A 22,416-nucleotide genomic window follows, 5' to 3' on the forward strand; every position below is an offset into this window, starting at 1 on the left:
AATGTGGCATTGATTTATACTCGCTTCCTTTAGTCACAGAACAACTGAGTAGCATCTCTACCTTCTCACGATAAAAAAAAAAAGAGATAGAGGAAAAAAGAGACTCTTGCCAAGTGCTATATATCATTATTTTTTTTAGTGTTTGCAAAAGCTTTAGGACATGCATAATTTATAACCAATGGACCAAATTCTCCTGTTGTGGATTTCTTTGCTTCGTGACGATATAATTCAAATCACAGTGCTGTATGTTATTTTATAATGAGCATACAAATTATGACCATCTTTGGAAGTTTTCACGGGAGAGTATTATAAGACTAATGTTGATGTGTTGGTAGATTTGCGCATATCCGTCTCTCCTGTACATTACTTTCTGAGTGGTCAAAAAGAGTGGAGATGTATGTGTTTTAAGCATGTGCCTACTTTAGATTGTCTTTTTTCTTTTATTGGTTTTGTTAAAAAAAAAAAAAGGACATTTATTTCCCACACAATCACAAAAAGGAAAGAAAGAAAGAAAAAGCTTGGCAAAGCAATATTTTGTATTCATTTCAGGAACTCTCAACCTGATCGAGAAAAATGATGGAACATCTTCTCGTCTTCAGGTGCCCAAGACGTATTTAGTCCCTGAGAATCGTCCTAAGAGAGGCATTTTCCGGTTAGCCTGCAGCTTCAGGAAGACCCGGCACAGGAGAGAGGCTGGCAGAGCTGAAAGCTCAGAGGATGACATCGGACTTGCCGGGGCGCGTAGAGGACAGTGCTGGGCTGGTAAGAAATGGAGTTATCATTCATCTATTCATTCCTGGAAAAAAAGAAACACACCCTCCGAACTCAAGATGTCTATTGATTTATCCCCTTTAACAGGCAAGACACTTGAGAACCCACCGTCTTGGGGCTCCTTAGCGTTTTTATTGAGAGAAGAACATCCCTGGCGAGTTCCCACAGGGGCCGGGGAGTCCGAGGACCAGGCGGGGCGGGGGCGGCCGGGAGCGGCCGGCTTTTCTTTTCCGCCATAAAGGCCTTCACAATGTCTGCTGGAATCTCAACGGTTAAAGGGAGCTCGCTGCACAAAGGGGCGCTCTGGCTGTAATCGGGAAATAAATTTGATTTTCTGAATCCTTTGGCAGCTGGTGACAAAGGGCCAGGTATGGCGCCGCGGCGGGGGGGATCCTTGCAGAAGGGGCCGCTCGGCGGGGCGTGGGCCCAGGATGCACAAAGGCGGCCGCGCCCGTGGGGGGATCCAGCCGGGGCTCTGGCTGCCGGGTGCATGGCGAAGTCTGGCCCCCCGCCGAGCTCCGAGCCCCGGGCTCCCGGGGTGGGGGCCCTTAGCGGCTGGCCCCGGATCGGCCGGGGTGGGGTGTCGGGGGTGGGGGGGGGGCTCCAGTGGGGCGCCGGCCTGGTTGACCGAGGCCACTGTCCCCACTGCTGGCCTAGCTGCGCAGGGACTGAGTCCCAGGGACACCTCCTGAAGGAGAAGGGACCCCCACCCAGTGTCTTAAACCTGGAACTCCAAGGGCCTTTTGCTGGGGCCACAAACAGCAAGAGACTTAAAGCTTCAATCAGTTCATCCAGAAATGGCCACAAACCCCTTGCCTAATTCAGCCTTTTGCTGGGGTTTTCGAGAGGTCACCAGAAATTCTGCACTCATGAAGGTTTCCCAGATCATCCCAGGCTCCCTGAACTGGGGGACCCCTTTTGTCTTTATTTACGGCGTTATCTTCAGTGGCTTCATGAGCCTCGCCTGTCTGTCCTGTTTTAAGTCCCTTAAGGGCACTGGTGGATCTTATTTTTCCTTTGATGACCAAGGAGAAGAGCTGGGGAAACCTAGGGAATAGTAGCTGCAAGGCTTCTAAGGGCAGGAATTAATGCGTCGTTCATTCATTCAGAAACATTTACAGGGCACAGCTCACTGGCCTCCCAGCCCGGTACTGATGTCAGAATGTTTTCACCTCCTCTCCCCGTCTTGCTGCTGCGTCAGCTGCAGTAACAGTATCTGTCACACGCTCGGGGAACAGAAAGTGGCCTGCTCCCCCACCAGCCCTGAAGGCCCTTGAGGCAGAAGCACAGGCTCGCTCCTCCTCATGCTCAGAGTTGTGTGTGGCCATGTTTCCTCAGCCACCACTTCAGACACTAGCCAAAATGTGCACCATGAGGCAGTCCGTGGTGTCGATTTTATATGTAGGGGATGAAGGCATTCCAGCAAAGCAGGCTTATAAAGGAGCAAAATGTGTTAAATAACATACAGCTTACTAAGCCTCTTTCACACTCCGTCCGTGCCAATCTGTACGTAAATGGAGCCCAGTATCTCTAGCTGCTATTAAAATACAAGTGGCCATATATTTTTATTGCAGAAATGGGGTTTTCCTGCTGGACTAATTCTTCCTCAGGCTTGATTCATTTTGGCGGAATCTTCCACTTGACCCTTTCTCTCAGAATCAACGCCACCAAATATAATACCAAAACTTCTTGCTCCGTGTCCTTAGAATCTTTCTGAGAGGGGTCTTTTTTTTCTGCAGGAGCCATTTTATTTCAGGTTGATCCCTAATTAAATTCAGTAGAATCTAGGCCCTGTGTGCGTGAATGTGGACCCGTGCGTGTGAGAATGGTGTTTGCAATCAGCAGTAAGAAGCCTGGAAAAGAGCCCTGATTAAATGAGAATCTAAATATAGAACAAGTACCCCAGGATTTCTAGAAAGATAAATTATTCTCAACCCAGCACAGTGACAGCGGCTGACAACGTGTTTGTCTATGTCATAATGGAGTAGTTTTATTTGTGTGCTGTAATGCTGCTAGCATAAGAATATAATGATCATGCTCACAGAATGCCAGGTATAGGAAGGTTCCAACTGCTTCATTATGTTACTTATCTATCACTGCATAACAAATTACCACAAACATAGTGGCTTCAAATGACTGACATTTATTATCTCACAGTTTCTGTGGGTCTGGAGTCTAGGTACAGCTTAGCTGGATCCCCTGTTTCAGAGTCTCTCACAACGCTCTAATCCAGGTGTCCGCCAGGGCTGGGGTCTCATCTGAAACTTGACTGGGGAAGGATCCACTCCCCAGCTCATGTGGGTTGTTGACAGGATTCAGTTCCTTGGGGGTTCCTAGACTGAGGGCCTCGGCTCCTTGTGGGCTGTCAGCCAGAGGTCTCCCTCAGTTCCTTGCTGTGTGGACCTCTCTATATGGCAATTTACTGCATCAAAACCAGCAAGAGAGACAGTCAATAGACTGTGCTAGTAAGATGAGTGTTCCAGTCTTATGTAATATAATCATGGGAGTGACAACCCACCACCATTGCCAAATTTATTGGTTAGAAACAAGTCACAGGTCCTGCCCCCACTTGAAGGGAGGAGGAGGCATGGACCATAGGGGCCTCCTTAGAGTCTGTCCACCACATTCATTTCTCTTCCAGGTAGACTGAGGCCCTAAGATGGGCGTGTGCCTTGGTCTCAATCTCCGTGAGTTAGTTTAGTGGCTAGACTTTCATCCAGCACTTCTCTTCGGTCTGTGTTCTTTCCTTTATAGCATACCTCCATAATACAAGTTGAAAATTTGTGAAGTCTCTGGTTCTGGAAAGCAGACCATGGTCTCTACACCCTAGGTTGCTACCAGGTTAAATCTGCCTCCCCCGTAATCACTGTAGTCCCCTACAAAAGAATTCAATTCCCCTGGCCCCCACAAAATATCCCCAAACCAAAATGGTAGAAAGAATCCCCTTTCCAGATCAATTAAGTCAGAAAATTTTAAGAATCTCTGGATTTTCTTTGTCCCCCACCCCTACCCTGCCTAACTCCTTTTAACAGATAAGAAAACAGGTCTAGGAAAAAGAAGTGATTTATTCCAGCTCACGCTGACATGGCCTGGTTCTCTTTCTTTTTAACACATTTAAAACAATCACAGAGAATGTGCTGGCTTGAGCAACCGACCACAGGAAGGGCTGGCTCTCCATGGCAGCCTGCAACTCCAGGTCCCACCCAGGCCCTGAGACCAAAAAGAAAACAATCAAATAAATGAGGGTCCTAATCCCACAACCCATGTTGCCTTTTCAGGGAGAAAAATTACTCTGATCATAAATTCTGAACAGGCAAAGTCTACTTAAATCATTAATTCCCAAGGGACCACACATCACTGACAGATAAAGCACAGCTTAATGGGACCCTAGCTTTGCCTCTGTAATTTCAGTAAGATTACAATTCTCACCTCAAGAAATGGAAGTTAAGTCTAGTTTGACAAGAAGAGTGTGTGTGTGTGTTTTTTTGGGGGAGCAGGGGGTCCAAATCTTTGTCTTACCTCTTTGCTACACTAGAAAGGAAAGTAGCATATTCTGACCTCCAGTCACGGCATTTGGCCAAACAGTGTCCCAGCAAAGTTATGAACAAAATTTCCTCCTCCACTTGTGTTCTCATGAAAGGGGCCTCTGGCTGCATTCACCTTCCATTGTTCTCAGAGAATAATGAAGGAACAAATGAAACAGGATGCACTGAGTTTTGTGCCTGTTCATCTTGAGTTAAGATGCCATAAGTTACCTCTTTGCTGGCTTTGAAGGGCTGAAATTGCTCCATTTGTTGGAGTGGTTCGGAGACGAAGAGGGTGCTCCTAGGATGAGCTAAATAAGTACTTCTGATCCTGGGCTGCCTTGGTTTTATCTCCTGGGCCCAAATGGACTTTCTGAAGGTGCTTGTTTTCCAACATCGACAATCAGAAATATACTTCAGAAAAATAACCATTGAATCATTTGGGAAGAAATAAAGAAAGAACATTTACTTTAGCAATAAGATGATCTCTTCTGGGATGCATGACTAATTTGGTGGAAATGTTTCTATTTTAAATAAAGTCCACATGAGCATTAGAATAACATGGATTGATTTTCAGTGTGCTTAGACATGCTGACCTCACCATTTCCTGAATGTGGACTGTCAGGACTCTGTCTTTTTGCACGAGCTGCCCTCCATACCTGGAGTAGCTTGTGCCTCCTTTTTCTGACAAACTTCTTCCTACTCACCTGTTAGGGTCGACCGTCACCTCCTCTGTGAATCCCACCACCGCTCTCCTCACTACGCCCAGAGGCAGTCCCTTCCCTCTTTGGACTCCCACGGCCCTTCTTCATAGCTCTGTCTGGACATTGACTCCTTTTGCCGCCGAGAGACTGATAAACATGACAGTGGGGATTTGATCTCATTCATTTTCACTTTCATTTTGCAGGCCTTGCAGGACTTCTCCAGCTCACGGTGGCACATGTTTGATGGGTGGATGAATTGGTAAATTGCTTTGAGGAAAATCTCTTTGACTTGATTATTCTGAATCTTTGTTAACAAATTCTTACGAGCATTCCTGGGTCTCTGCAGCCAGATCTCGAACAGCATGGAAATGATAGAGAGCTGCTCTGTGCAAATGTTTGGTTTAGAGGGAACAGACAGACTTCCAGGTGGCAATGTGGCACAAATGAGTCAGAGCGCTCCTGGAAATCAGAAGGGGATTACTTCTCTACCATCCCATATTCCCAATCATTCCCTACATTTCCTGGGCGCTCAGTGTATCCTGACACTATACTATACACTTTACATGGACCATCACAAAGTCCCTTTGAGGTGGGCCCTATTGTGCTCATTTTACAGATGAGAAGACTGAGACACAAAGATGAAGTAGGTTGCCCTAGGTCTGCCAGCTAGTGACAGAGCAAGTGTTAGAGCCTGAGCTGTCTGACTGCAGAGCCCAGCTCGCCACCTCTAAAGGCTCCCAGAAGCTCTGTCCCAGGTATTCATTGGCTGTACCTGAGCATCTATGACACGCTAGTTCTTGCTTCCGGTGCCTCAGATACTTAGATGAAAGAGTTTGGGTCACTGCCCTTGAAGTTCTCTAAGGAGGGGTGGAGGTGGGAACTCAGATAAGCACACAAATTATTATAATGCAGGATGGACTGAAAGTGTCATAAAGAGGCGTGTGCTATGGGGAGGGAGCACGCACCATCTTGGGTATGGATCAGGACAGGCTTCTTGTAGGAGGTGGCATGTGCAGTAAGTCTTGAAGGATGGGAAGGATATTAACAGATTTGTGGGGAGGGATCCAGAGAGAGGCTATGGAGGAGAGCCCTAGTGGGCCCAGGTGGGAGCCGTGGGAAAGGAGGCTGGGAGGTGAGGCTGCGCCAGCACATAGAGGCCCCTCCTCCCCCCATCTGCCTGGAGGATGCGGCCAATCTGATAAGCAGAGCCAGGGGCTATTTTAAATGAGCGAGGAGAACCTGCAGGAGAGACGGATGAAGCACAGCCTGGTGGGGCTGAAGCTCCAACTAGTAGTTTAACGTCTCTGTTAAACAGGTTCCAAACTTGCCCCTCCTTCCTGAAGTGTCTACCTTCCCTGTTGGTTTCTGACAGTTCTCTATGCCAGCTCCCACATCCCCTACCCACCCCTCATTACCTTCTAATTTTGATTTGAGAGTTCCTTGGGAATTTCTTATTACCCTTCAGGTAGTTGGAGGGGGTGACTAACTTGTTTCTCGGTCTCCCCTACCGAGAGCCTTTCTGTTCCAGTTCTGTGATCATCCTCAGCTTTCCTTAGCTGCTCCTGCACAGCCCCAGTAGCACTCAGCCATGGAGCCCCAAGTTTTAAATATCACCTAAATGGTCCCTTTGCCCTCTCTCAGCCTACATAAACATTCTTAAAATCCCATTGTCTAATAAAGTGAGTTGAAACTCACTCATGTGAATCCACTTAATGGCTTTGAAATAAAGTGCTGTTGAGGAGTTCAACCGACAAGGTGTTCAGGGGAAGGGCTCAAGTCTGTCATTCCTGTGATGGTATCCTCCACCTCTGCCTGAATGTGTCCAGTTGTCGTGTTCACCATCTGGCGAGGAGCCTTGGCACCTTCCTCCCTCCCCTGTGTCACTAGCTGGGGTGATTCCAAACCCACTGGAGAAGCTGAGGCCACACTTTAGGAATTCAGTACTTCCACTTCTCCTCTCGGCCCTGTGGCTTCTGCTCACTCATGCCTTCCGCTCCCTGTGGCTTAGGGAGATTGTACAGCAATTGAAAACATTCTTTGAAGGGGGTGCCTTGTTTGTTCATCTTTGAATCCACTTAGCCTGGGCTCTGCTCACCAAGGTTATTCAATAAGTGTTTATTGACTTGCTTCTTTCCAGTTCACTAGACCTCATGGACTTGGAATCCATTCCCCACCTCTCCTCTGGTTGTGTCGCCCACAAGAGCGGTCCCAGCCATTCTGGCTCCCTTCACCCGGCTTTGTAAGTCTTGTTCCCTGACGCTGTATAATCATGTGCTTAGCTCCATTCTGAACCTCCTCCTACTTATCATGTCCCTCTAAACCTGCAACTTGGCGCTCAAAATGGAGACAATGGGCTTTGAAATAGTCTTTGAACTCCAAAGTGCTGGGCCAGTGTAGAGAATACAAGTATAGTGCTGTGGTTCCTATGAAGGACTATAACGGGTAAGAATAGTGGTGGGAGTGGGATGGTGGGATAAGAAATGACTTTAACATACACAGACAAGGCAAATGACCGTGAGTTGCACATACTAGTCTTAGGAGAATAATTATCTTCTTGCTTAACAAATATTGATTAGATATGCCTTGTATATTTTTAGTTGGAAAACAAAATGGATTTCTTTCACTAGTATATTTATGATTTCATTCCATCGACTTCCAAAATCTATTTGAGAAACATGCAGTGAGTTATCAATCAGGGAAAGAGAAAGAATTTATCTATTGGCCCCAGCTTTAAAACTGTGTGACCACTTCCGCTCTCTTGTCTCTCCTTTTGTAAAATGAGGAGGTTAGAAAAGATAATCTGTAAAGTCTCTCCTGGCAGTGACAGTCTATGGTTTATTGAGAAAACTAAACCATATTTTCTTTTTCGATTTCTTATAGGACCGAGTTCACCTTCTGTATGTCTCATCTTGATTTACATCTTGCTATTTGCCATTCTTTGTTGAAGTATAGTTTCCCCTGGCTAGACCATGTGCCCTCCCAGGTCAGGAATGTGTCTTGTTCAGCTTTGTGCTGTTCTAACATAGTACCTGGCATGTAACAGATGCTCAATAAATATTGTCAAATGGAGAGGTCAGAGATGCTGAAGACATCTCTGTCTTCAGATGATTAGGAGAATGGGCTAATGAATGAAAGTGAGCACTCATGTACTTGGAAAGGATTTTTACCGAGAGAAAAAGATTTCAAACAGCCTGTCTGAAAATGTTCTTCAGGGGTTGTTTCCCACATCATCTGAGGGTGGTGAACTAGGTAAGGCTAAAAGGATAGCATGTCTCTATTGTACCTGGTGTGTTCAGTTTGTATTCATTTTCTGACTTCTTTTGGATTTAGCTGGTGTCTGTCTGGCCATCTCCAATCCCTGACAGCATTTTAACATAATAAGCAGCTTCACAGGTTGATGGAGAAGAGCCTTCTGTACACACCTAGCTGCTTGTTCAGGAGTGACTGGGTTGTTGTGGTTGGCTCATCATTCCATCTGAGCTAAGGTGATGTCAAGACATCATTTCTAAGTGAAAAACTCAGTCATTCGTCCAGATGCTTTGTTTTCAAGAAGCAGATACCCTGACCTTTGGTAACATGTGTATATGAAGGTCTGTATCAGGGTCCATTAATTTGAAGGGGTCCAAGAATATCCTAAAAGTGGATACAAAATGTTGAGACTGTGCCAAGACTGCTGAGTTCGGGGACTGACTGAATGATTTCCTTCTTATCAGAACGACAGCCATGGTCTTAGTTTAGTCACTGCGTTTTTTTAGAGCAGTTTACGTTACTGTGGGTTTACTTTCCCTTGTGAAAAATTAATTTCATAAATAGGAGCATTCAGACAGGAAATGTTGTTTAGAGGATGCTACAGTTTTGGTAACAGCATGACATCTCATGCATCAGAATCCCTTGGTGTCATCTCCTTCAGGCCTGGAAAGGGTCCTAGACAGCACAGCTTCCAAGCTCTGTTGTCTGCTGGAGTCCAAGCCAAGAAGGTTCAATTCCTGAACAGATTCAGTGGGCAGAACGTACTCTGTAAACTCAAGTCAAGAGTCTGGAACATGGCCGGACAAGTGCTATGCCTTGCTTTGCTGAGCAGATAGAATGAGAAGGAAAAATAAATAGAGAAGATGAGGACTGAAATAATTAAAAAAGTAAAATTCAAGGGCAGATAAATAGAAAGAGGGGAAATATTTTACTGGTCTAAAATTGAAGAAATGTAGAACTGAGTATACAAGGAATTGTGAAATGAGTTCAGTCCTCTGTATAAATAGGGAAGCTGAGGCTCAGAGAAGGGCCAGGACTGCCCAGGGTCACACAGCTAGTTAGAGACACACCTGGCATTGGAAGCCAGGCCTTCTGACTCCGGTGCCAGTAATAGGAGACCATAAAGTCAGCCAAAACTTATTTTACTAAGGTCATTTATGTTTATTTAATAAAGCCAGAGAGTCAGAGAAGAAAAAGCAATTTAATTAGTTATGATCACCAGTTCTATTTATTGGCCCTCAATTCCTTCTGCCCTTTCTTTCTGTGAAGAGTGTTTGCTACGGTTCAGTTGTCCTCCCAAACTCTCCTTGAGGCCTTGCATCTTGCAAGAGGAAGAAACTCTCATCTGCTTTGTCTCAGGAGAGGAACCTGTAAAGACAGCCACCTGAGGACTTGCCAGAGCAGCCCCTCGGAGAATAAGATTTTATCCAAACCTGTTGTTTCTTTTGAAGCCCTTTTTTCAGTCTTTAAACATGGGACAGTTCGAACATTTCTTAGGTAGCATAGGCGTGTTTATTTGACTGCGTGGTAGATAATATTTTTGAAGAATTAACGGCTGTGTTCTCATTCCGCTCCCACCTCCACCCCCAGCAGACACTCACATCTGGGATTTTCTTCTGCCCCGAGGCCCTTCCTCTCTGGTCCAAACAGCTGGGGCCTAATCCCAGCACTGGCTGCTTCCAGGAAGGGTGTTGCAGAGAAACAGGCGTCAATTCCTGCATGTCCCAGGGAGTAGCTGGGGACAAGGCTGGAAGAGTAACCAGGGTCAGCTTATGAGGGCTTTAAATGCTCAATGAAAGCGTTTTTTCTTGATCCTATAGGCCGTGGGATGGCCAGAGGAAGTCTTTAAAGCAGAAATACTGTGATCAGATTTAGTGTTCAGAAAAGACCCTGGTTGAGCTGTGGAGGGTGGGGATAGCAGAGGGAGTTCGCAGTGGGGAGCCAAATGACTGGGCTCTTGCGATTGTCGAGGGAGAGGTGCTGATGGCTTGACCTTGGGCAGTTCCAATAAGGATGAAAAGGAGATGGATTCAATGGGAAAAAGCTAGAAGGAAGGTTTGGAAGGATCTGGCTGTGATGAGCAGAGGGTGGAGGAGGCCCATGAGGTTGGGGGTTTGAAGTGAGGGAGGGGTAGTCCAGGAAAATGAGAATTCTGGCTTGGGAGCTACAGCATATCTAGGGGAGTAGGTGGAGTGGAGAGGAGTGGCAGGATGCGGGGCAACGGGGGAGAGGCAATGACAAGTTCAGCTTCCGGCCCATTGAGTTAAGGAGCTTCCAGGACGTGTAGGTGGGTATTTCCTATAGGGAGCTGGAAATGCAGGTCTGGAATCAGGACTACAGCTGAACAGGTAGACGTTGCAAGCCAGGTGGTGACAGTAGCCATGGGCCTGAGTCTCAGATGAGTTTATGTCTAAACAAGTGTTCAACACTCTAACCATAGTGTCAGGGTTCTATACTGTCGCAGTACCAATCTTTCTAACGCACAACTGAGACTAAGTACCCTACTGCTATGCACAAACTTCAGTGGCTTTTTTAATGCAAAATCAAAGATTTCTTTCAAGGGCCTTCATGACCTGGCCTCACCCTGCTCTTCTGGAATTATTTCTTCTACATGTAAATACCCCTCCGCTCCTTACAAATTGAACTGTCTCTTCTTGAATGTGCTTTAGTTCTCCTGCCCGTTCTCATCTGTCTGCTTGGAACGCTTCTTCCATTTCTTCCAGTTGAAATCTTATCCATTCTTCAATGGATCAAATGAAATCTTTCCTGGTCACCCCCATAAGTGGTCTTTTGGATTCTTATACCTCATAGTTTGAATTGTGATAACGCTTCTGCTCTGTGACACCCCTCCACCCACCACCACCACGGCATACCTTGGACCCTCCGCAGCCCCCAGGACTTCCACATGGTACACCCAAGGAAGAGACACCTGTGCAGATGCAGAGAACAGATAGGGCAGATCTTGGCCTATCTTGAAATTCAAAAAAATTTCAAGTCGAGGATGTGGAATTACAAGAACCTGAACCTTTGAATTTTATACAGTAAGTAATAGATTTGCAAGACTACATTAACAACCTGGCTTCCTTACCCCAGATTGGATGAAGACTCTCCAGACTTGGGGAGAAGGGAGTTGGAGGGGACTTGATGAGGTTCAGGATGAGAGAACCAAGCCTGGGGGTACCACTCAGGCAGAAGAGGAATCAGCTTCTAGAGGTCACATAGGCTCTGTTCTGGTGGGCACTGACCCTCTGGTCTCCATCCACCCAGTCTCCATCCACCTGGTCTCCATCCACCCAGTCTCCATCCACCTGGTCTCCATCCACCCAGTCTCCATCCAACCCAATCTCTATCCCGCCCAGTCTCCATCCAACCCAGTCTCTGTCCCACCAGTCTCCATCGCCATCCCACCCAGTTTCCATCCCACCACCACATTGTTGGTGTCAAGGAGCCTCAGCAGCTGTCCTTCCTGTTGGACCATGGCCATGGACCATCCATCAGGAACCAGTCCTGTCAGTGCCCAGAGACTTTGGATAGTCCCTATCTGGCTTGCCCATGTAGACAACTCCTTTTCCTACAGCCTGGGACTCTCTTAAGCTCCCAAGATAAAGGGTGGGATCCCAGATATCCAGAGGACTGAGGGTGATGTGAACTTCTTCCCTACGTGTCTATACTTCTGTGACATTACATGGAAATAGCTCAAAATTTCTTCCTTGCAGAAATATCCTCCTGTTACATACTTCTCTATTGACATCAGATTATAATCTTTTTTGTGTTGTAGATATTTATTACTGCTGGCTATATTCTGTTTGCTTCTGCAGGTACACTCTCCACTCTGCTCTCTTCCCCAGAGGCTGGTCAGTGTGGGCCTCAGGCCTTTGGGTTTCTGTTGGGTTCAGCCAATGGGGAGCCCTGGCAGCAGGTTGGAGGCAGGGGGAGAGTGAGGTCAGGGCATTTATTTCCCTAGTTGTCTCCCTGTTGGGTTGTTTTCTCAGGGAAGCTCTTTCTGAACTCTTCTCTCCTGAGTTCCTGTAACCTCTCCTTCCTCTTGTTCCTTCCAAATGGGACGTAACCATTTCTCTGTTATGGCTGCGTCAGGTTACCACACTTATCTCATACTTCCCTACACCCTGCCTATATTGTCATGACTAGTGCCTTTATTCAGCTCCTTGAATTATCCTGATTTGGATGTGACATCTGTTTTCTGCTGGAACCCAGTTGCAGATTATATTTTCCAAAGAAGGTTAAAACACTATCTCCCATGCCACATACTCCTCTTACAAGGTGACTTTGACAATTCTCCCTTGAGAGGAAGTGACACTGTGACTTCTAAACTAGTCATAAAAGATGATATAGCTTCTACTCGATTCTCTTGGGACGTTCACCTTTGGCGCCCTGAGCTGTTACGTAAACAGTATGTCCTCAGGCTGCCATGTAGTGAGGAAGCCCAAGCTGGCCCACCCAGAGAGACAATATGGAGAGGCTCTGAGACTACAGGAGGGGACAGGTTCCTGGCCAGCCCCAGCTGCTTCAGCACTCCCTATCTGACTGCAGCTACAGGAAGGACTGGAGCTGGAATCTCTCAGCTGAGCTCTTCTCAAATCCGTGTCCCACAGATGCTATGAAAGATACTAAAACGATTGTTGTTTTAAGCTGCTAAAATTGGAGTGAACTGTTAGGCAGCAATAGATTACCAGGACAGACCCTGACAGATTTGTTATTTAAATGTTTCTCCCTTCTGAGCTGTGAGTTTTCTGTGGTGAAAGGATCATGCCTTACTCTATTCCTTAGAGCCCCTATCACACCACAGTCCATTCATGAATATTTGTGAATGGGTCCAAAGGATATGGATGATTTGAGTGTGGGTCCTTAAGGGAGATTTGAGTGTTCTGCTCACTTGGGAAATAAGAAAATAGAGAACATTGCGTTGTTGACCACATGAAGGCAGACTTGTGGGTCTACTTCTTCTCCTTACAAGTAGGCCTCTTTGAACCCCATTGACCAAGAGCAATGTCCCTTGGATTTAAGATATTCTTTTAAAATAATATTTGCCTTAAGAAGTAGAACACTAATTGTGCCAAAATGAGATCATGGACTTTCCCAAAAACTTATCTAAAGCCCCATGCTAGCTGTGGCCTCTGTGTTTTGTTTCGTGTGTGTGTGTGTGTGTGTGTGTGTTTTGTCGGTTCAAGGCCAGAAAGAGAACTGTCCCAAACTGGGAAATGGAGTTAAATGTGGGAAAAGAGGCCACTGCTCGGATAACATTCCTGAGATGATGGGTTTGAAAAGTGGGTGTGCCAGAAATTTCCTGGAAAGTTTATTTTTGCTGAGTTTTAAGCCTGACTTCAGGCCATTAGAGTTCTTGGACAATGCTAGTTTGTTGAAACATGTAGAAAACCAGCTGCCCCTAGAAATGAGGCGCTCTCTTGCCAGCTGAGAGTTTTGTGGTCTGGCTTGTCTGTGTGCTTGAACATTTAACTTTTAAAGCAAATGGTAAGGAAAGGTCAGAGGGACGCTGTGTCGCTCAGATGCAGGGCTGATCAGAGCTCATCTAGACCAGTGCCTCTCCCAGGGGAGCTTGTGAAAATGCAGATTCTGACTCAGGCCATCTGGAGGGGGGCTGACACTCTGTAGTTCTCACCACCTCCCAGGTGCGGCTGGTGCTGGTCCACTGACTACACTTTGAGGCCCACTGGAGGGCCTTGCTTACTCACTCTGGGGAGGCCCCCGATCTGACCACCTCCATTGGGCAGTGCTCCTATTGGGGCTCAAAGTTTTTTTTTAATTGCAAGAATCTTCTAGTAAGATGAAAATGCCCTTGGGTTGGGGGTGGGGTGGTGGTACAGAAAGGGTCTCCACCTGAATTTGTTCAGAAATATGTCATTGCTATTGAAAGTAAAAATGAATCATAACAACTAAACTTATGGAAATTCACCCTTTGGCGGGCTCTGTCCATGCTAAAGGCTTTGTGTGTTCTGTTGACTCATCTGATCTTTACAATCACCTGGTGAGCAGGTCCTATTGTGCCCTTCTAACACACGAGGAAACTGAAGCACAGAAAAGTTAAGTTCCCTGCCCCGGGCCAAACAGCCAGTGAGGAGCAGCACTGAGATTCGCTGTCAGGCATCGGAGCCCCAGGTCCTGAAGAGGACAAGGGAGGCTCCTGTACCTAGCAGGAGGGTCAGCTCCGGGAGGAGGCAGGAGACAGTGTGAAGGGTCAGCCTTGCCAACCTCTTAGTATTTCCAGAGACAATGTGGCTGCATGCTTGGCCTAAAGTGATGGTGTTTTGTCCACATTAAACAATTCATCCATGTCTTTATTTAGCATTTACTGAACATGCAGTGATGCACCAGACCCTGCACTGGGCGCTAGGGGGACACAGCTGAAGGAGCTTTATCCCTGCTGTCAGGGAGTTCAGAGTTGCCTGGAGGAGGATGAATAGCACCAATGCCAGGAGGACAGAAGCAAAAACATGCAACCACTCACAGCTAATCCCATTGCCATTATCGTGACCATGGAACAGCCCCTTTCAAATGCTGAGGTTATAAAGTCTCTGCCCCCAACACTTATTCTCTGAAGGATTGAGTAGATGCCTTGTGGCATCTTTATCGACCCCGTTTGCATAGTCCTGCTGCTCTGTCTTTCCTGCCGCTGTGTCCTCCTCTTTCTAAAGTACCTTTCAGCCCTTTCCCCTTTGTCTAAATCCTACCCAAGGGACAGGCCACCTCCCCCATGAAAGTTGTCCAGATCTCCCTCAACACATGTCACATGGGCCTGCCGTCATCCAGGGTGACCAACTGTCCCAGTTTGCCTGGGACTGAAGAGCTTCCTGGGGTACTGCGTTTTTACTGCTGCATAACGAATACCACAAATTGAGCAGCTTAGAACAGTACCCATGTTTGCTCACGGTTCTGTAGGGGGAAGTCCAGGCATGGCATGGCTGGGTCCTCTGCTTAGAGTCTCAAAGGCTGAAATTGAGGTGTCTGCCAGGCTGAATTTGCCTCGGGAGGCTCTGAGTCAAGATCCGTTTCCAAGCTCGTTCCGATTGTTGGGAGAATTCGGATTCTTGTAGCGTAGGGCTGAGATCCCTACTCAGCTGTCAGCTAGAGGCCACTCACCTCCAAGAGGCCACCCATCTTCCTTGCTATGTGACCACCTCCATCTTCAAAGCCTCAGTGCATCTCCTTGTGCTTTGGATCTCTCTGGCTTCTCCGTCTCTGACCTCCAGACCCAGATTTAAAGGGCTCCTCTGATAAGGTCAGGCCCACCCAGCAGATCTGCCTACCTTAAAGTCTACTTATTTACCCCTGCAAAGTCCCTTAATAGCAACACCTAAGTTTACTGTTTGGTTGAATAACTGAGTGGAGCTGTGTGTCCAGCAGGGGCCAGGAATTTGGGGAGTCGTCCTAGAATTCTTCCCGCCACATCTGGGGTGAAAGATTCTTGGTGCTAAAACTGGGACAGTCCCAGGCAAACTGGGATGGTTGGTCACTTTGTCAGCGAGTTCAGCAAGGATGAGCATTGCTTATTCATCTCTCTTCCTCACTTCTGACCATAACCCACAGCTCTGCACATAACTGATTCTTGGTAAGATGCACTGGATCTGGGTGACAGGCAGCTGCTGCTTTTGCATGTGCATCAATGCCATGCAGTGTTGGGACAAGAGGAGCATTGTGGCGGAGACCCCGTGGACACCAAGTCAGACAAACCTGGATTTGCATTCTAACTTGTCACCTTTCTAAGCTCTGGCTAGACACCGAAACTCTTCTATAAAACATAGACAGTAACAATACCCACCTATTAATGTTGCTATGAGGATCACATGCAATCATGTATATTAAGCGTTGAATTCAAGGCCTGGTGTGTAGTAAGTATTCAGTGAAACCAGCTATTATTAGCATTACCATACCCGAGTCAGCTGAGTCCTAGCAAACAGGTATTGTCTGGGGTGCATCTTAGGCAAGATGCAGAGGGAAGGGCTGTCTGGCTGACCATTTACGGTCCCCAGCCCTTGGAATAATAGAAGGGTTTTCCTGCAGTAATGTCCTGGCCAATCTAGGTAACTGAGCTCTAGTCTGAAAATTCCTTTGGTAATTTAGTGCAAGAAACACATCTTCCTTCAATTTAAAACTTTTGGGTGGTACAGCAGTACAGATGTTAAATATTTTCTGTGTATGACTCCAGAGGGTAGGGGGTGGGTCGGTAATTCTGAATCCTTTGAACATCTTAGCGGCCTCTCTGGATGAAAGGTGCGTGTTGAATGTGGCATTTTATGAAATTAAAAGAAAATAATTTTCTGCTAAAACAGCTGTGGGATCTCTACAGTCCAGAGGGATGTCTCAAAGCAGTCGGTGTACCTCGGGGCTCAGGGCCCTTTGGGAAACATCTGGAAACTGCACATCCAGCTCCAAATGGTAAATCAAGTATAAAGTTGTTTATTGAGGAATTTCTTCATGGCATTTCATTGCAAAAAAGAAGGAACTTCTAGGACAAGCTTGTGCCGCGAAAAGTGTACAAAGAGGATTTTATTGTTTTAATTAAAATAATTTCAACTTTGAATGATTCTTTACAAAACAACACACAGACAGAAACAAAAGATGTCCAAACATCTCCTACTCCTAGAGCACGCAGCTTTAGCTTTAAAGGGGGACGTACTGCCTTTGTCCCGGATCCAGCCAACCAGGTGGTCACACCATCGGCAAACCAATAACAATTACAGACATTACAATTTTCTGCTTCGCTGCCATCAACAAACATTGAGCAGTGGGGCAGAGAACGCCTGGAACATCAGCAGTGCGAATAGAAAAGGAAGACAAACAGACTTGTCTCCCAAGATTTAGAGTAGGCCTCAGGCAGCTCCAGAGCTAAAAAAAACCTCCTTCCTCCCTTCCTTCAACACAACTGTTCCAGCCAGGCTCCCGTAATACCTGAGCTTAGTGGAGCTTAGCGGACTGTAACAGGCCCCAACAGGGGCCCTGGTGACCTCCACAATAAATCACTTCAGTAAATCGTCCGTGAGATAGGGACTTCTCTCAGTCCCTGCCCGTCCCACGCTGCCTGCAGGTTGGTTTTAAGAAGCTGAAGTTGAGGGGAAATTTTTTTAAATTTCCTTTTCAACTCTGTTTGTTTGTGTGGATCGTATTTCCCATCATGAACGTTATTTTTCAAAATCTTAAATCTGTGAGCTGTTCGGCCCTTCTTTTCCGTGTCATTGAAAAGAAAGTTCCATCCCCAATGACTTTGATGTCATTGATAGTAACCCTTTTCAATGGCAGTCTCTGGGCCGGAGAGGACTTCAGAGGTCCAGGGGTTACCTAACATGGCTAGTCATCAGCACCAGCCTGGAGGTTCCCAGACCTCCGGAATCAGGATCTGGGGGTTGGTCCAGACAGTGTGTTTAAATGCCTGTGCCCCTCATCCAGCCCTTGGTGAATCTGATATGGCTTTTGTGAGATATACATCTGGGAACCGCAGGAGGCCTAAATCTTCTCCCCACCCTGTCATCCCAGTTTATAGATGTGAAAACTAGGTTCCAGAAAGAGGTCAAGATCTGTCCAAGGTCGTGTGGTAAGTGGCAGGGGTCTCCTGACTCAGTCCATCACTGTTTCCTTGGCCTGTCCATCTCCTGAAAAGGTCTCCTTGTTGGCCCATCAGGGATGGGGACGTTTCCCCAGCAGCTATGCATGTGGCGATTCTGACTCCAGGGCTCGGGAATGGCCCTGTAGTGAAGGGAGTGGCAGCAGAGTTTGAATTCATAGGACAGTTGCCTCTTCTGGCGACCACATTCACGTCACAGAAACCTCACTTGGAAGAAACTCAGTTCCTTGCCCGACTCACTCCATCTGGCTCAGCGCCCTGCGGGTCATTTCTCTTGTCTACTGTGTTTGTCCAAGACGGGTCATTGTAGCTAAATTTGAGATTTATAGCAGCAATGATATCACTACTGGTGGACTCTTTGTTTCCCTTTTCTCCTTTCCCCTTTCTTTCCTTCTTTCCTTCCTTCCTTCCTTCCTTCTTTCTAAGAAGAGAGAACAGTTATTTCCCCTAGCCACTAATCCTTAGAATAATTATTTGCTGGAACTTTATGAGCATCTGTGGCACGAAGCTGAGTGCAGACATCACCTCTGTGCACAGGAACCACCGGGGTGTTTGTTGGGAGCATCAGTTGAGGGCGCTGTATGTCCTGGATTCGTGCCTTCTTTCCTTTCTAAAAAAGGAAAAACAAGTTTTAATCAGTCTGTCATCACTCTTCAGTTCACTGCCGTCTGTGGGGGCAGCGGTGGGAGGGGGCAGTTTTCAACTCTAACATTCACGTGAAATAGTTTATTCATAATTTAGAAAACCAATGACTTTACTTAGGACCATTTTTTCTCTTTCTCACCTTCTCTTTTTTTTTTCTTTTCTCTCTTTTCTTCCTCAGTCTTTTTGTTTCTTCCCTTCACCCTTCCTTGTTGTTTGTCTCTCCCTTCTCCTCCTCATCTGTCGTCGTCGTCATCATCATCATCATCATTGTCATCATTGTTTCCTACCCTAGAGCTGGCATACAGAAGAGAGAGGAGGAGGGAGCGGGGGGGGGGGGAGAAGAAATTAGTGGATGAACGAATACAAGAATGTAATTATGATTACCACCGCTCTGGTTTGGGCACCTGTGCAGAGGTCTGAGATGGTATAATCCACATTTTGAACTGCTTAAACAGGAGATTTTCCTGGAATTCCCTCCTGCCTCATTGCATTTGATGTGGGGGAGCTCAGTAAAGGTTATAGTTCATTTTGAGAAGAGAGTGAATTTGAGGGTCTCCATCCTAAGCCAAAATTCTCTTCTCTCTCTGCCACCACACAATCTCGGACACTGCCTTTTATGTCTACACTAGATGGACCTCAGCTGCAGCTTGAGGGGTCTGAACACACGTGGAACAACTAAATGACACCCGCCAACTTCTACTCTAAACCAATTTCATCCCCCACTGACTTTGTTTTAAGCACCACAATTTTGTAACCTGGGAATCGTCTACATTCAGTGCCGTGCTGAGCCATATTGCAAACTGAGGCAAAAGGGAAAAATCAGTAATAGATCCTGTCTTTATTTAAAATTTTAATATTTTATACATCAGGAATGTTTTGCATTAATTTTTATTTTTAAAAATAATTTTTATTTTAAAAATATTGTTTATCTTGGTTATTGAGTTTTTTGACACCCCCTTCAATTCTTTTCTTTTTTTCTTTTTTTTTTTTTGCTGAGGAAGATTTACTCTGAGCTAACATCTATTGCGAATCTTCCTCTTTTTGCTTGAGGAAGATTTGCCCTGTGCTAACGTCTGTGCCAATCTTCCTCCATTTCATATGTGGGTCGCCACCACAGCACAGCCACGGATGAGTGGTGTAGGTCCATGCCCAGGAACCAAGCCCTGGCCGCCGAAGTGGAGTGCACTGGGTCAGCCCCAATTTTGCACAGTGGTCTCAGCTTTGCCTAACCACCCCCAACTCTCCAGTGCTCAGTTGACCAAGTCAAAAGTCCTGCTACTTCGACCTTGTAACTTTCTCTGTTCATCTCTCTCTTTCTCTCTGCCTGTCTGTCTCTCTCATTTCCAGTGCCACCACTTCGTATGAGGCCACGATCGTTTCTATCCAGGATATAGCAACAGCCTCCTAACTTGTCTTCCTGCTTCATCCACCCTTGCTCTCTCTCAGCCCTTTTTCTGCAGTGATTCCAGGGTGACTTTCTAAAACACAAAGCCTCTACTTGACTTCTTCCAGTGTGTTCCTATTGCCAACCAAATCGCTCCCACCATCCAGCTTGACATGGAGGCTCCTGTGAGGTTTCGCCTCAGCCTTCCCTCCATCTTTGCTTCCCCTGGTTCCCAAGGCATGAAACCAGTGCTCCCCCTTTTCCTGGTTGGGGAGGGTGGAACCTGAGCATACAGGAAGCACACCAGGCCTCTTGAGAGGGAAGGTACTTGTGAAAAACTAAATCAGAAGTCAAATAAGCTTCGACCTGGTTTCCTGTTTCCCCTTCTTGGTGATTCAGAATTGTTATAGCATGTTAAAGCCTCTGAGAAGAGTAGGGTAAGAAAACTCTTTACCTGTAATACAACATTTCCCTAATACTTGCCCTTTGAACCTCTTTTGAAAATTTAGAGTCAACTTTTTAAGAGAAATATTTTGCAGAGCAGTTTGAGAAACGTTGGTCTAATGGCAAAAACCGTTTGGACGATCAATCAAAACACCAAGGTTCTAGGGTTGCCACTGACGGTCATTCAGTCCATCATCCGTATTACAAGCAATGAATTCTGAGCAAACCAAAATGGACGTGACGTTAAGTTTTGGCCTCCAAGAGTGCACTGGGAAAATCGACAAACGAATTCGGTAAGAGATGTCACAGCCATTGGAACAAAACAAACGAACAAGTCCTGCTGGGGAGTCAGAAGGACCTTTGTAGCAGAAAGATTTTTGAACTGGATCTTGAAAGAGTAAGAGTTTGTGGATGGAAAAGCAAAGAGATACTTTTCTAAGAGCAGGACCAGTGTACGTAAAGAGCACAAAAGGACGTCAAATAGGTGGGAAAGGGTGAACGGCGCATGTGACGTCATGGGGTTGGAGGTGGCGAAGAGTTCCCCATGAGGACGAGTCCCACATTTCACAATCCAGAGGGCACTGTGTGAATGGCTAACCTTTGAGTTGTGCAGTGCACAGCCTGCATGCCTGAACATGGTGGCCTTGGAGCACATGTTAAAGAGTTGGGCAAGGCCATATCCTAGAGTGATACTAGACTTGAGACTTTAGTCAGAACACAGCCATGGCCTACTGAAATAACACTGCTATTGGTTTAACTTCTTTAAATCTATGTAATAGATGATTATTTAAAAATTTTAAAACATTTGAACAAAATATACATTTAGAATGAAAAGCAAAACCCCCACCCTTCCTTTATCCCACCCCAAAGCCAATCTTCTCCTCCTCGCTCTACTCCCAGATGACACCTCTATCAACAGTTTGGGTGTATCCTTCCAGAATTTACATGTATATATTTGTACACTTATGAATATATACTTGCTCTGTATTTCTAGAAAAAATAACTAGAAGTGGAATTGCTGAGCTGAAAGGTATGCATACTTTTATTTTGATTATACTCTCAAAAGGACAAACCACCACCAATAGAGTTGGAGGGTGCTCAGCGGTAAGATATTAAACCTATTGAACAGTGCAGATCCGTGAAGGGAGGTCTGGTAAGATAAGCTTCTGTTCATTGCTCTTTTTCTTGACTGTTTTTTGACACTGTCTCTCCCAGATAAAGTTTGTGCAAGGGGCCGGCCCCGTGGCTGTGTGGTTAGGTTCACGCACTCTGCTTCGGTGGCCCAGGGTTTCCTTGGTGCAGATCCTGAGTGCGGACATGGCACCGCTCGTCAGGCCATGCTGAGGTGGCGTCCCACATGCCTCAACTAGAAGCACCTGCAACTAGACTATACAACTCTATACCAGGGAGACTTTGGGGAGAAGTAAAAAGGAAGCTTGGCAACAGATGTTAGCTCAGGTGCCGATCTTTTTAAAAAAAAAAAGTTTATGCAAAAGGCTCTGATTTCTAGGTTGCTAATTTCATCCTCTGCTGGAGAAGGCATGTACCATTCCTTTCTGAGGCGAATCTTTGACCACGTCTACCAGCCATTCTTTGGGTCATTTTTCTGAATTAACTAGTTAGAACCAAAAATAAAGTGACAAGGTAGTCTAAAAGTCTCAGAGAGTTCAGTGCTGGGAAAAATGATGGATGGAAAGAGAAACCTCTCGGGCTGCTGTGTCCCATTTTACAAATGAGAACACTTGGATCAAGAGGTGAAGTGACGTGGGAAGGCCACACCGAGAGTGGGTGGCAGACGCAGCAGGGCGGTTCTGGGCTGCTGGGCTGCACCCCCTATGCCCACCTGCCCCAGGCCACGTGGCTTCTGTGTGGCAGTACTTCTGTGATGGGCACAGCCCTGTACAGCTTTCAGGACACGTTTGTGCTGATTATTTCGTGTTCCCTGCCTGCTCACAGACCTAGGAAGGGAGATGAGACAGTGCTGGAGTGCACGGGAGTCCTCGAAATCAGTGTCCCCAGGCCCTTCTGGAGACGTTCCTTTTTTTTCTTTTTCCCCAAATCCACTTTTAATTACTTAATTCTCACTTAATTATAAATGGC

At 46.3% G+C, this 22,416-nt stretch overlaps 1 long non-coding RNA gene across 3 annotated transcripts in view; it reads left to right on the plus strand.

The window, feature by feature from the left end:
• Positions 1-380: 380 nt before the first annotated feature.
• LOC106832573 (uncharacterized) overlaps positions 381-22,416 on the plus strand; it is a 28,843-nt gene continuing 6,807 nt past the window's right edge. Inside the window, exon 1 of one of the 3 annotated variants that reach the window (XR_011503223.1) lies at positions 381-762. This is a non-coding gene — a long non-coding RNA (uncharacterized lncRNA). Of the gene's footprint in view, positions 763-1,002; positions 1,140-22,416 lie in introns of those variants that run through there. The other 2 variants (XR_006528224.2, XR_006528225.2) reach the window with 2 other exon arrangements.

The sequence above is a fragment of the Equus asinus genome, chromosome 5 (assembly GCF_041296235.1).
Source record: "Equus asinus isolate D_3611 breed Donkey chromosome 5, EquAss-T2T_v2, whole genome shotgun sequence".
Classification (NCBI taxonomy): domain Eukaryota; kingdom Metazoa; phylum Chordata; class Mammalia; order Perissodactyla; family Equidae; genus Equus; species Equus asinus.